The following is a 12,588-nucleotide window of genomic DNA, read 5'->3' as shown; positions in this document are numbered from 1 at the left end:
AAGGGGGACCAAACTTACTGGGACTTAATGTACTAAAAAAACAGCGGTTTGCCCTTAAACAAAAAAATAGCAGTTTGAGTGCGCAGTGCCTCACTGAGAACCAGAAGAAACAGCTATAACAGCTGTAACTCGATGTAGCATGATCCGACTAACCCTGCCTCCCATGAAAGGAGTACACAGACCCCAGTATCGAACTTCCCCAAGGCCACCCAACCTATCCAGTGTATCATAAATCAGCAGTTAAGAAACGGGACTGTTAACCGAACCCACTCTCCATATAACAATCCACTGTGGCCAGTGCCCAAGCCAAATGAAGGGTATCAGTTAACTATTGACTTTCAAGCTTTAAATGCTAATACTGTCCCCTTGATGGCTGCCATCCCATTACTACCAGCCTTGACAAAAGCATCCAGACTTATAAGCCTGCATGGATAGAATCCATTAGTATCAAAGACATGTTGCAACAGTACGTGTTTGTAGCTGTAGAAGTTGCCACAGAAATAACGTTCACCCATGTCTCAGTGAGAGCTACAGCCCAGAACACTTCTGCAGCACTGGAAACTTTGCTAGCTGTGTATCCACCACCTATAAAACTACAGAGCAATAATAGCCCTCACTTCCGCAATCATCTTGTATATAACTGGACTGCAAAACATAGCATGTTATAGACATATCACATCCCATACCATCCTCAGTCTAACAGATTGGTAAAGCAAGCCAATGGCATCCTCAAATGCGATTTGCAGTTAGCCGCTGGCCCGGCTCTTAAAGACTGGGACTTGCACCTGGATCGAGCTAACAATTGGGCCAATAACCGACCCCGTTCGGAAGGTAGCCCTATACAACAGACCTTTGGATTGGGTGGTCCCCACGAGCCAGCAGTAAAGCAACCTAGGGGTGGTGACCCAGAAAAGCTCCAGGCAGGAGATTGAGTAATAGTGAAGCATCCTCAAGGAAATTAATGGGAGGGGACACTATTAGCAAAAGGTATACGTAATACATAGTAAGTATTTAAGTCAAATTTATCTAACAGGAGCCAAGCTCCTTGTTGTCTTGTTCCTACCGATTGAATCTGTCCACAAGTGCAGCCATAACCATTCCTAATTGAGCCTGCCACTGAAGATGAGTCCTACTCTGTCACCAGTCTAAATCGACTAGCACCATGAAGTGGTGAACTGTTATAAATGTACTCTTTTTATTAATGCCTTATTGTGTTTCCTGGGTAGAGCATGTCCACTATCCTTCTTATTACCCAGATATTAATAAACTTGCTCCTGAAAACCTCAAGGAATAACCTGACCCTGAAGAGCATCCCCCAGAAACTCATTCAAATGTCCTTCACGTGGTCCAGCTGCAGTATCCATACTGGAAGAAACCCGCCACCCCGGAGCAAGTAAAATCCTGGTCTCTCAGTAGAAGAAACAAAGTAGTTAACTGGCAAAGTCGTAACTGTCAGTGCACCTGTGGCACCAGTTATTATCTTGGGTACATTCCCTACCTGGAGGCTGGAATGGCTAACTGTGGGAGGGGAGATAATTGTTGTAATTCTACTAATTTAAAAATTTGTTGTTACATACTTCCTGAGGCAAACCCCATTAAGCTCAACGCCCCTGAGTTTGTCCCCCCAATAGTGCATTCTGCATCTGTTAAGCCTCTCGAGCCATTGCGTTTATAAGAAAATCTGCTCCCTCTCATCCCTATGGCTGACAACACTCTCCAGTGATAGTATAAAGCCCACCAAGTAAGAGAGCGCATTACAAATTAAACCATTACATGGTTTGTAAATCATACCTATACAAAGGCGTAATAAAATAGTACCCACTTTAATACAACTAAAAGGAAGCTGTATCCGCAAGTCTCCAACACTTATCCTTTTCCTTTTATACCAGTAGGATTTTTAAAACAAATTAGTGCTATGATTCTACCAGGGCAATGCCATTTCATTAACCCGATACAGCATCATCCCCATAAGCAACAGTGGGAACTCTTTCGGTCTCTGGGAGGTAAAGCATGGTTATGAGCTCCCAAAAAGGGAAAAATAAATATAATCTGTAAAAAAATGAAATATTCACTGTTGTCTCTAGCTGTTCCCCCATGGGAGGCCCTGACACTGCCTGTAAATAACTCCACACCCTAGTGAAGGTCACAGGTTAAAGTCCCTCCCCATTCCCTAATGTAGCGCATATAGTTTTAACATTTTAACTGTAACTATCATAGTGCTTCAGCAAGCAAGAAATGGAGTGTGACAACTAAAAAATATGTCTGTGTAATAAAGGTGCTTGCTAAAAAATCTATAAAAATTAAACCAAGTGTTTTTCTGTATTTATTTAAATATTAAACTACATGTTGTTTCTAAAAACCTAATTAAAGTTTAAAATGTAGTAAAGCCTTGTATAAAGTAAAGCCTAATAAATTTAACAAAGCCTTAAAGTAGTAAATCCCTGTAGTATAGTTAAAATAGAATGCAAGATTGTACTACTATTAGTCAGTCTAAAGACAGTTAAAATAAAAAAAAACGAAGTAGTTGTATGTTATCAGTACCATTCAAAAATTATAAATTAGCTAAAATATGTGGAAACCATTCTAAAGGAAGATACAGCTCTGTAAAAAGAATTAGTTAGCTCTTGCGTGGATCAGTAAACCCGTGGACCTCAAGGAGCCCAAAAACTAAATTCCAGGTTTCTTCCCGGTACCTCTCAGACAGCGCTGATCAGGAACTCCTGACTTCACTGAACTTTGTAGAAAGAGAAACTTGCTGTGCATCAGGCATCAGAGGGGACTACCAATAAGTTACCGATGCAAATTGTTTTTATCTGTCATTATTTATCTTGTTGCTATGTGTAGTTGTGTTTTTGTTAAGTCAATAAACCTTTCTTACCTTTCTACCCCCAACCATACTCTCAATCCAGAACCCTCCGCAGGCGGCTGGGACATATACTAAAAACCAAACGTTCACAATAGCATAATTTAATTTAATTTTATTTTAAAACAATATTTTTGTCCTAATTTCTCTGTGTTTTGTTGTGTATATAGAGGTGATTGCATACTAGCTCAAAATGCAGTCTTACTCTTGTATATTGTGGGGGGCATGGGGTTTGTGAGGGGATGTGTGTGTATGTGGAGTGTGGGGGTGTGTGTGAATGTGGGTGGGTGGGTATGGGGGACTTGAGGGGGGGTTTGAGGATGTGTGGGTGGGTGTTTGTGGGGGGCTGTGGGGTGTATGAAGGGGAGGATGACTGGTTGTGTGGGGGTGTGTGGGGGGAGTGTGAGTGCATTGCATTGTGGGGTGTGTGAGTGTAGCAGTGCAGGAGCTCTCCCCAGAGGCATGTGGGTATGAGTTTGTGTGTGTGGGAGGGGGGGTTGTGCAGTTTGTGAATATGATGGGGTGTGCATGGGAGACCCCTGCACACACCCCTCCGAGGCATTCAGCCCCTGCCTCCCACCACAACAGCCAAGAGCTCACACACCCTGTGGCAGCCCCCCACCATTGCCAGCATCACACAGCCCCAGCAAGCCCCATGCCTGTTTCAGACTCAACTCTGTCAGAGAAGATCAGATGGAACCTAGGCACAGCCTTGACCTGGCCCACTACACACAGCCTGGGCATTACTGTGCAGTAACTAATTGCGCATAAATTTGATACCTGCCTTTGCAGGTATCACATTTACTCATGGTTAGGGAATTTTACTGCACAGTAAGCATGTACATGTGTAGACACACACACTTACTGCACAGTAAACTATGCTACTGTGCAGTTAAGTGTCTCATGTAGATGTGCCTCCCTGACTGCAAAAGCAATATTTGACTCCATGAGTACTGCTAGATGAAACAAGCAATTTGTTCATTTTTCTCCCCACCCTCCCTAACAGAAATAAAGGAAGGAAGAAAGAGATAAAGCCTGACCCAAGCTCCTGCTCCCACTTTAGAAACCTGATGTCTGGAATATAGTTCTGGTTTCTTCCACTGGAGCTGAGCTGGATGTGACCCATCTAAAAGCATATGGACTCTTCTGCCACATAATAACCCATGGTGTTCTTTTTCATTATGAATAAAAAATGCTCCCTTTCATCCACAGAAAAAAGTGGAACTATTAATCTTTGACATCATTCTAAAGACATCTTAGATGAATTACCAACTCCTATGGAGCTGTGTGCTATTCTGTTTGGGAACAGAAAATTCCTAACCTACAGAGAGGATGGGAAGGGGCCAAACTGCAGCCCCAGAATTGGTTTCAAACACGTGAGAGGAAGGAAAGGTCCAAATATCCAATGGGTCCTATCACAAACAATACTGAGGCATCAAAAGCTTCTTACAGAAAGGGCTAGTAGAACTGTTCCCACTGCAGCAAAACCCAAATAAAGGAAATTCTAGAAAGGATGCCCTCTTAGAGCACCCAGGTCTGCCCCTGAAAGTTTATATTCCATCAGATCACTCTTGGATAACCCTTGCTGATCAGTTCCCTGTCACATGGAAGATCCACTATAGTTTCCATATACATTGAAAAATAAGCTTTTCTCTCCTTGTATTAACAGCAGATATAGGAACAGGGAAATGATGCCATATGTCCCAATGGACTCAAGATGGAACACACAGTTCCTGTCTGCTAGAGTTCACTGCACATTGCTTAATTCAAATAACAGACACTAGATCTGAAAAACTGAAATTTGGCTTGGTGGGTCCCACACTATCCAACATCCCCAAGACTACTTTTTACTGCCTAGCATTGTCACAACCACTTTTAAATGTCCCTGGTGCTGGGGCTTACACCACTAACAATTTATTTTCTATGGCAAATTCTATTTATCCAGGAATCTAACTCAGTATATAAGTGCACAAGCCTACTCTGAAGGCTCCTCCAATGCTATGAGCTGGTGACTTCTTATAGCCTTGATGTTCATGCAATGTACTGTGTTCAGTTAATTCAAGCCATCACATCCTCTTGTGACTTATTCACCTGTATTCTAGTTACAGGCTTCCAGCATGTGCAGCCTGCTTCTCACTGTAATTACATGAGTCTCTGAAACAAAAGACACCTGACTCAGGTAGGAATAGGGTGCACAGCTCTTTTAGCAATGACTGAGTGCTTCTACTCTGCTGTCTAGAGCTCCAGACTCTGTTAGTCCATTGTCATCCCACTTCAGCTATTAAAGGGCTTGATCCTGCATTGAATGCCTATTTCCTGTCCCTGGGAATGTTTGCTTCTCTAAGTGAAACAAGCAAATATATTGATTCATACAGAGACCTAACATATTAAATGGAAACTGCAGGATGAAAGGCTGCATGCAGCTGTGTGTTTAGCAGGCACTCTGGGGTTAACAAGGCACCAAGCATGGATTGTTCAAAATTTCTTCTGAGTTTATCTGGCCTTTTGGTTAATATACTTGCATCCTCTCCTTTTATCCTTTTAGTTTCTTAGGGTTCACTATGTATTTTCAGGTTCACTAATGTATAGTGCTGACCCTTTCCCCCTGTAATTTTAACACAGGTTTCTTCTCAGGTTTTATTAAATTAAAAACAATGAGACAGTTTCTCAGCCTCTGTGTTTTATATATTTTGGGCAGATGGGCAGAGCTGGCACTGTGCTCTGTGGGGTTGGCGGAGCCAAATTAAGTGCAGAGCCAGCTCTGTTCACCTCCCACCACTGAGTCATGCTCCAGGAGGCTGACAGAACCAATCAGAGTGAAGCCCAGTGGCAGGAAGCAAGCAGAGCTGGTGCTGTGCTCCATGGGGCTTGTGGAGCTGATCAGAGCACAATGCCAGCTCTGCCCGCCTCCCACTGCCGGGCTGTGCTCCTTGGGGCTGATATTGCTGATCAGAGTGCTCCCAGCAGTGGGAGGCAGGCAGAGCCAGTGTTGTACTCTTATCAGCTCCACCAGCCCCATGGAGCACAGTCTGGTGGCAGGAAGTGGGCAGAGTCAGAGCTGTACTCTGCCTCCTGTCACTGGGCTGAGCTCCATGGGGCTGGCAGAGCTAATCAGAATGCAGCCCAGTGGTGAGAGGTGGGCAGAGCCAGGGCTGCACTTCACCTCCCACCACTGGGCTGACCTCTATGAAACAAAAGCCTTCAAAACAGCTTTGAAATGAAACAAGGGCACTCAAAACATTTCTAAAGTTTTGAAACATTTCTAGTTTTGAAGCCGGGCTTACTTGGCTTCAGTGCTGGTCCCAGGCAGCAGCAGCAACCTCCTCTCATCCAGCACAGATCACTGGGCCCACACCCCTGGGAGGAGTCCAGCACAGCCCTCCCAGGGGAGCAGGCCCTTGAATCTGAACCTGGATGGCAGGAGGCTGCCGCTGCCAGCGAATTTTGTTTTCAAGATTTTGAGGTGTAGTTTCTGAGAAATCTCTGCACCTATCTACTTGAAACCTGGATGGCTTCGTGCCCTCAGAAGGGCCTACCATCCTTGCAATTTGCATCCAATTCAGGCAACAAATGACAACATTTTGGGTCATGATTCCCCATTATAACCTATGGGTGAAACTTTGAATCAAGTAGAAACAGTGAAACAGTTTCAACAAAATGAAACAGAACAGTGCTTCAAAATGAAATTAAATGAAACAACAGAATTAAACACTGTCCCTTCAAAATGCTGAAATGGACATCAAAACAAAACAATGATCTTTCACACAGCCCTAATATACACCTATTCCTATACTTATCTAAAATTGTATTCCAAAATTACTCTATACCTAAGCCCAACAGTCAAGGGTGGATGAAACTTTATTAGAGGAGGGATGAAGAAGACTTTATTGGATTCAGCTTCAGTCACTCAGACACAGCTCAAACTTAAAGCAACCGCTTTGGAACCCCTCTTCCAGGCACATGCCAGAGAAAAGAGACCCACGTCCAAATAGGGGAGGGAGAGGAGGATAGGTGATACTCACTGACTAGAATAGAGGGATGCTACTTTAGTGCTAAGCACATCCAGGGGAGCAACAAAGTCTGGGAAGCCAACCCTTCTATTCTGACATAAGATGGACGATACTCAGGGATGGAAACTGAAGGAGTCCCTCAGTGACTGAGCTTCATGTAGTGAACCTCCATGATCCACTTCTCGGTCGCTCCATCAGGTACCCTCACAACTTTCCTCTCAGTAAGCACCCACACTTCCAATCCAACAGATGTTTCCCTCACCAAAACAGGCAAGACACTCCCTGATCCACAGACGCACCTGCAGTTGAACACGTACACCTCAGACAACCCCAGTCACACACACATACCGAGCTGTCAATCACAGCCTTATTTATAAGTGGGTAGCACCCTGCCCACTCAATGCTCTGTGCATGGCACTTAGGGGTGCACCTGGCACCTCAGTCTACTGTGGGTTACATCATTCTTCACAGATGGGTCAGATGGAGATCCCTGGTTGACCTACTTAAAGTCAGCTAAACACAGTACCTGACCTCAGGCCCAAAATTCTCCTCCAACTGTCCCCTCCTTGATACCTTTCATAGATGTAACTCAGAAGGTATCACCACGTTGGTATGAGGGGCTGAGTCATGGATTTGTGGCCTTCCTTGAAAATGCCATGTTCAAACATTACGGCAACCTCATATCTCACTTTGGATAGAAACAGCTACATTAGGGAGCCACATGCTTGCATTCTTTCCAGTGTAACATAACAAACTTAACATGGCTTAGGAGTGCCCTTTGCTTAACACATTGGTCAACTTGCATATGTAACCTTGCTACAATTCCACTCTTCTGATAGGCTTTTACTTTATCTAAGCCCAGCAGTGAGCTTCCACTAGCAGCTATTGCGCTACAATATACAAGATCGGCATATTTTACTGCCTTGCCATCTGAGGTGCAATAACTTTGACTGCCATACAAGTAGCCAATCACCTGCACAACCCATTCACTATGAGAAAATATCCTCATGGTGGCAGTAGCAGGAGTATTTTTGATAGTTACAATAATGGCCATGAGTTCAGCTGCCTGAGCAGAGGTAAAGTTACACTTCCCATTAATCACTCAGGTGATCTTGTGGTCCTGGTTTGCATCAATCTGAGTCTGTGTAGCCTGTATACTGAGTCCTCTTTACATAGTAAGAGCTACCGTCTGTAAACCAAATTATGTCCAGCTTCTGTAGCTCCTCTAGTGTATATTCCAGACCAGCTGTGAAGATGCTAGTGGCTTGGGTATTAGAACAATCAACTGGACATTCATGATTAAGGTTGAAATCTGGATCTACTTTCATGTAATCAACAATGATTCCATACAGCATTGCAGGAGCTGTGGTCACACTCTCGATTTTAATATTATGATTCAGCAATGCAAGAGTCCATTACACTATTCATGATGATGATACAACAGAGTCCTTAATTTTTCTGGTGATAACATTTCAATGGGGAATGACAGGTTCTCAAAGTGATGGGGGCTAATCCTACTAAATATTCCCACTTATTCAGGGCCCACACCAGTGCAAGGATTTCCTTCTCACAAGGACTGAACTGCTTTTCTACTTCCATTAAAACATGGGATTCATAGGCAATGGGTCTTCTGCCAGTTCCTGGATGTTGTGGAAGTATAACAGTGATTCCATTGGTCCTGGAAGCCAACTCTAAGGTGAAGGATTTTGACACGTTAGGGGATGACAATGCCGGTGCCTTCATTACACTTTCTTTCAGATATGTAATGGCTTGTACTGCCGTATAGGACCACTTCCAGGGCACATTCTTCTTAAACAATCCATATAATGGTGTAGCTTTGGTGGTGAAGTCTTCAATGAAGTCATGTAAAAATCCCATCAGGCTGAGGAAGGATCGTAAGGTCATAATGTCCCTTTGAATAGGTAGGTTCTGGATCAAGTTAACATGACTGGAATCTGGGCATCTGTCTTTAGCACTCAATTTGAGGCCTGAATATTGCACTGCTGTTTTACACAATTCGGCCTTAGCAGGGTTTATTTTGAAGCCCGTATCTTCAATGACTTTCAACACTGTTTGTTATCATTCACCATGATTAATACATTGTCCATGTATGAAATCACTGATGACTGATCCTTATCAGGTAAAGCTTTCCACATACTGGAAACATATCTGTGACACAATGCTGGCGACTTGTGAAAATCCTGTGGTAGTCTCTTGAATATGTATTGCATGGCTTGGACTGTAAATGCAAACTTATACCAGCATGATGGATCTAGAGTCAGTGCAAAGAATGCATTGAAGAGATCTAAAACTGAAAACCATGACGCAACATATGCTATTTGGCCCTTAACCTCCAGGTATCTTGCAACCGTGAGTTGGGTTCAACGTAGATAAATGCAGGGTGCTGCACCTTGGGAGAAGGAATCCACAGAATGCATACAGTCTGGGGAGTTCCCCTCTTGAAAGCGCAGAGGCAGAACAGGATCTTGGAGTTATTATTGACTCCAAGATGAACATGAGCCGCCAATGCCAGACCACAGTCAGCAAGGCCAGCCATACCTTGTCATGCATCCAAAGATGCATCTCAAGCTGGTCCAGAGAGGTGATACTCCCCCTCTATGTGACTTTGATCAGGCCGCAGTTGGAGTACTGCGTCCAGTACTGGGTGCCGCACTTCAAAAGGGATGTGGCCAGCCAGGAGAGGGTTCAGAGGAGGGCCATCCACTTGGTGAGAGGGCAGCAGGACAGGCCCTATGAGGAGAGACTGAGGGACCTGAACCTGTTCAGCTTCAGCAAGAGGAGGCTGAGGGGGGACCTGATGGCTGTCTACAAACTCATCAGGGGAGATCAACAGCAAATAGGTAGAACCCTTTTCTCACCAGCACCGCCTGAGGTGACAAGGAACAATGGTAATACACTGATGGACAATAGGTTTAGGTTAGAGATCAGCAGACAATATTTTACAGTTAGGGTGGCCAAAATCTGGAACCAACTTCCCAGGGAAGTGGTCCTCGTCCCTACCTTGGACAAATTCAAGAGAAGGTTGGACAATCAGCTGTCTGGGGTCTTGTGAACCCAGCATTCATTCCTGCCTGTGGCAGGGGGGCAGGCTAGATGATTTGTTCAGGTCCCTTCTGACCCTAGCTACTATGAAACTATGAAATGGTGGTGTCACTGAATTCAAGGTTCTATAATCAATGGTGAAGTGGCAGGTGACTCTGTCAGATTTTCTCACATGCCACACCAGTGAATTGCATCTCTACGATGACATCTTGGTCTATCAAGGACTTGATGGTTTCCATGATGTTATCCTCAGCTTCCCTAGGGTATCAGTATTGCTTCTGAGGAGGCGGATCTGGTCCAACCATGTAGATATTGGCAAGCACCTTGCCACATTGAAGCTTGTGTGAGGCCCAAACTGTTGGAAACTCCTTGCATATCCTCTTGATGTCCTCTGCTGGGCTAGGGGGTAAGGTCAAGTCCACCTTAGTCTTGATTGCTGTGTACTGGTGACAGGTGAGGATGGTTATCACTTTCTTCGGTATGGATCTTGAGGCCTCCTGATTTGGTATACTTGCGGCCCACAAACAGTAATTTGGGTTGTCAATTATCACCTCAAATTTGGTGAGGACATCACTTCCAATTATCCCTACCTCAGACAATTTAGCAAGACCGAATGAAGTCCTTCCCAATTTGTTTCCAATCCAAAGCTTTTTTTGGAACCAAGAATCCAATCTGGGAATTTGCTCCATTAAATCCCTCAAGACCTTTCCACATCCTTAATTCCTAATCACGGAACAGGGAAATTTCTACTGAAATTAAAGAAAATTGGCACCTGTATCCACCAACGTAGTGGCTTTATGCCTCAGCATTTTCTTCCCATCAAGGAACTGAGCCTTAATGATGGGTCAGCCCCACTCATCCAATTTTAAATGTATCAATTTTTCCAATTCTGAAGGGTCAATCCAATCAGTTGAATTCCAGGTGCTGTGGTGCATGCCAGAAAATGCCAGGCTGTCCTCATCAGATTGACAACAGCAAGCAACCACTGGGGGCAGAGGGGAGCCTTTCTGTTGTGGCTTTCCCAGCTCTCATTTCCACTCCACTTTCACGAGCACTTCCAGTAATCATGTGTTACTGATGCTGTCAATCATCCTGAAGTCATAATAGTTCAGTGCCTCCTTAAAGGGGAGTGACCTTAAGGTTGGCTCTGAAGGACCTCGGGCATGGTCCCCTCCTTTGGAGCTGTTATAACCACTTCCTGATTGGAAACTCCTTCATGGTCTCAACTTCCTATCCATCTCAAGAATGTTTGACTCCTTACCTGAGCTGGACATTTTTGCATGGTTTGCTTTGTCCTTAAAGGACACCTTGGCAATTTTGGGTTTTGAGACCTTCTTTTCCTTCTGCCAAGATTCCTGATCAGTATCTGTATCTGTTTTACTGCTCCCTTTAGCAGTCTTCTCATGATAATTCTTTCTTTTGGGTGTCTGATCCGAAGATGGAATGTTGGCCTTAGGACTCACAACCGCTATTTTTCCTTTCTTCTGCTCTGCATTTTTAGCAGAACGGTCCATTACCTGATATGCCTCGGCAGCCATTTCTTGTACTTCATCACATGCTGAATGATGCCAGGCTGTTCCTAGGTATACCCAGATGCTTTTTACAAATCCTCTCACCAATTGCTTCAAGAAATCAGGATTATTATGATCAGCAACCCAATTCTTCTTTTGCATGACAGCTGTGTACAACGTCTTCTTCCTCTGCATGTATGTTTCTGGCCATTCATCCTTAGCCTGTTGTTCTCCAAATATATATTACCTCTAAAGGGGTACCAGGAAAGAACAGCTCAAACAATGCATCTCTAAGCTCTTGCTCTTCAGTTATAGATCTAGCTCTCACGTTCATGGGGAGGGCGGCAAAATCCCAGTGATCCATACACGCCTGCGCCAGGTCAATCAAATTCTCTAGAATGTATTGGTGGCTCTCTCCACTCAGTCAAACTTCCATGAGTCAATTAACCAATGAGTCCTTTGCAAGCAGTCCTAGCTGTTTAATAAGAGCACAAAGCTCCTCAGCATTGATAGACACAGTGGTTCTTTCCACCTGTGCCTGTCCTCTGGACATCTCAATATGTTTGGTCCTCACAGGAGCCATGGATGCCAATAGCTCCCTGGTCTTAGTGACCAGGGACCCTCGCTTTTGGGGTCTGTCTGAAATGCTTGACCTGGATCCACACAAGCTAGACCCTGACTCTGATGTAGATTCTTCACACGATTCAGTATCAAACTTATATCCATTTCTCAAAAGGCAAGGTGGTTGTACCTTTAGGATGTGACACCCTCTATTGATATTTCCTTGTTCCTGCAACTTCCTAATCAGATGCTGACACACAGAGTGGTTGATGGCCATTTCCTTTGATTCCTGCTTCAAAACTTGATATGTGGCCTGGACATCTTTGGCCTTCCTTTTCCAACTAAGGCATTGGGAATTCAAATAATTTAAATCCAATTCCAGCTCCCTAATGCATCATCAAAGGTCAGTAATTATATTAGCATCTCTGCTGGAGTCCTGTAACAATTTGTTGATCTGTGCTTTCAATCCTTTAATTTGTTGATGGTGATCTTCTGAAACGGTCTTCAACTTCTCACTCTGCTCTTGATGACTGCTCATCAATCGATTACACTTGATAATGAGTCTCTTGGTGACTTCAAA

The sequence above is a fragment of the Alligator sinensis genome, unplaced genomic scaffold, assembly GCF_000455745.1.
Source record: "Alligator sinensis unplaced genomic scaffold, ASM45574v1 scaffold368_1, whole genome shotgun sequence".
In the NCBI taxonomy this organism is placed as follows: Eukaryota; Metazoa; Chordata; order Crocodylia; family Alligatoridae; genus Alligator; species Alligator sinensis.
Note: the sequence above shows the minus strand (reverse complement) of the source record.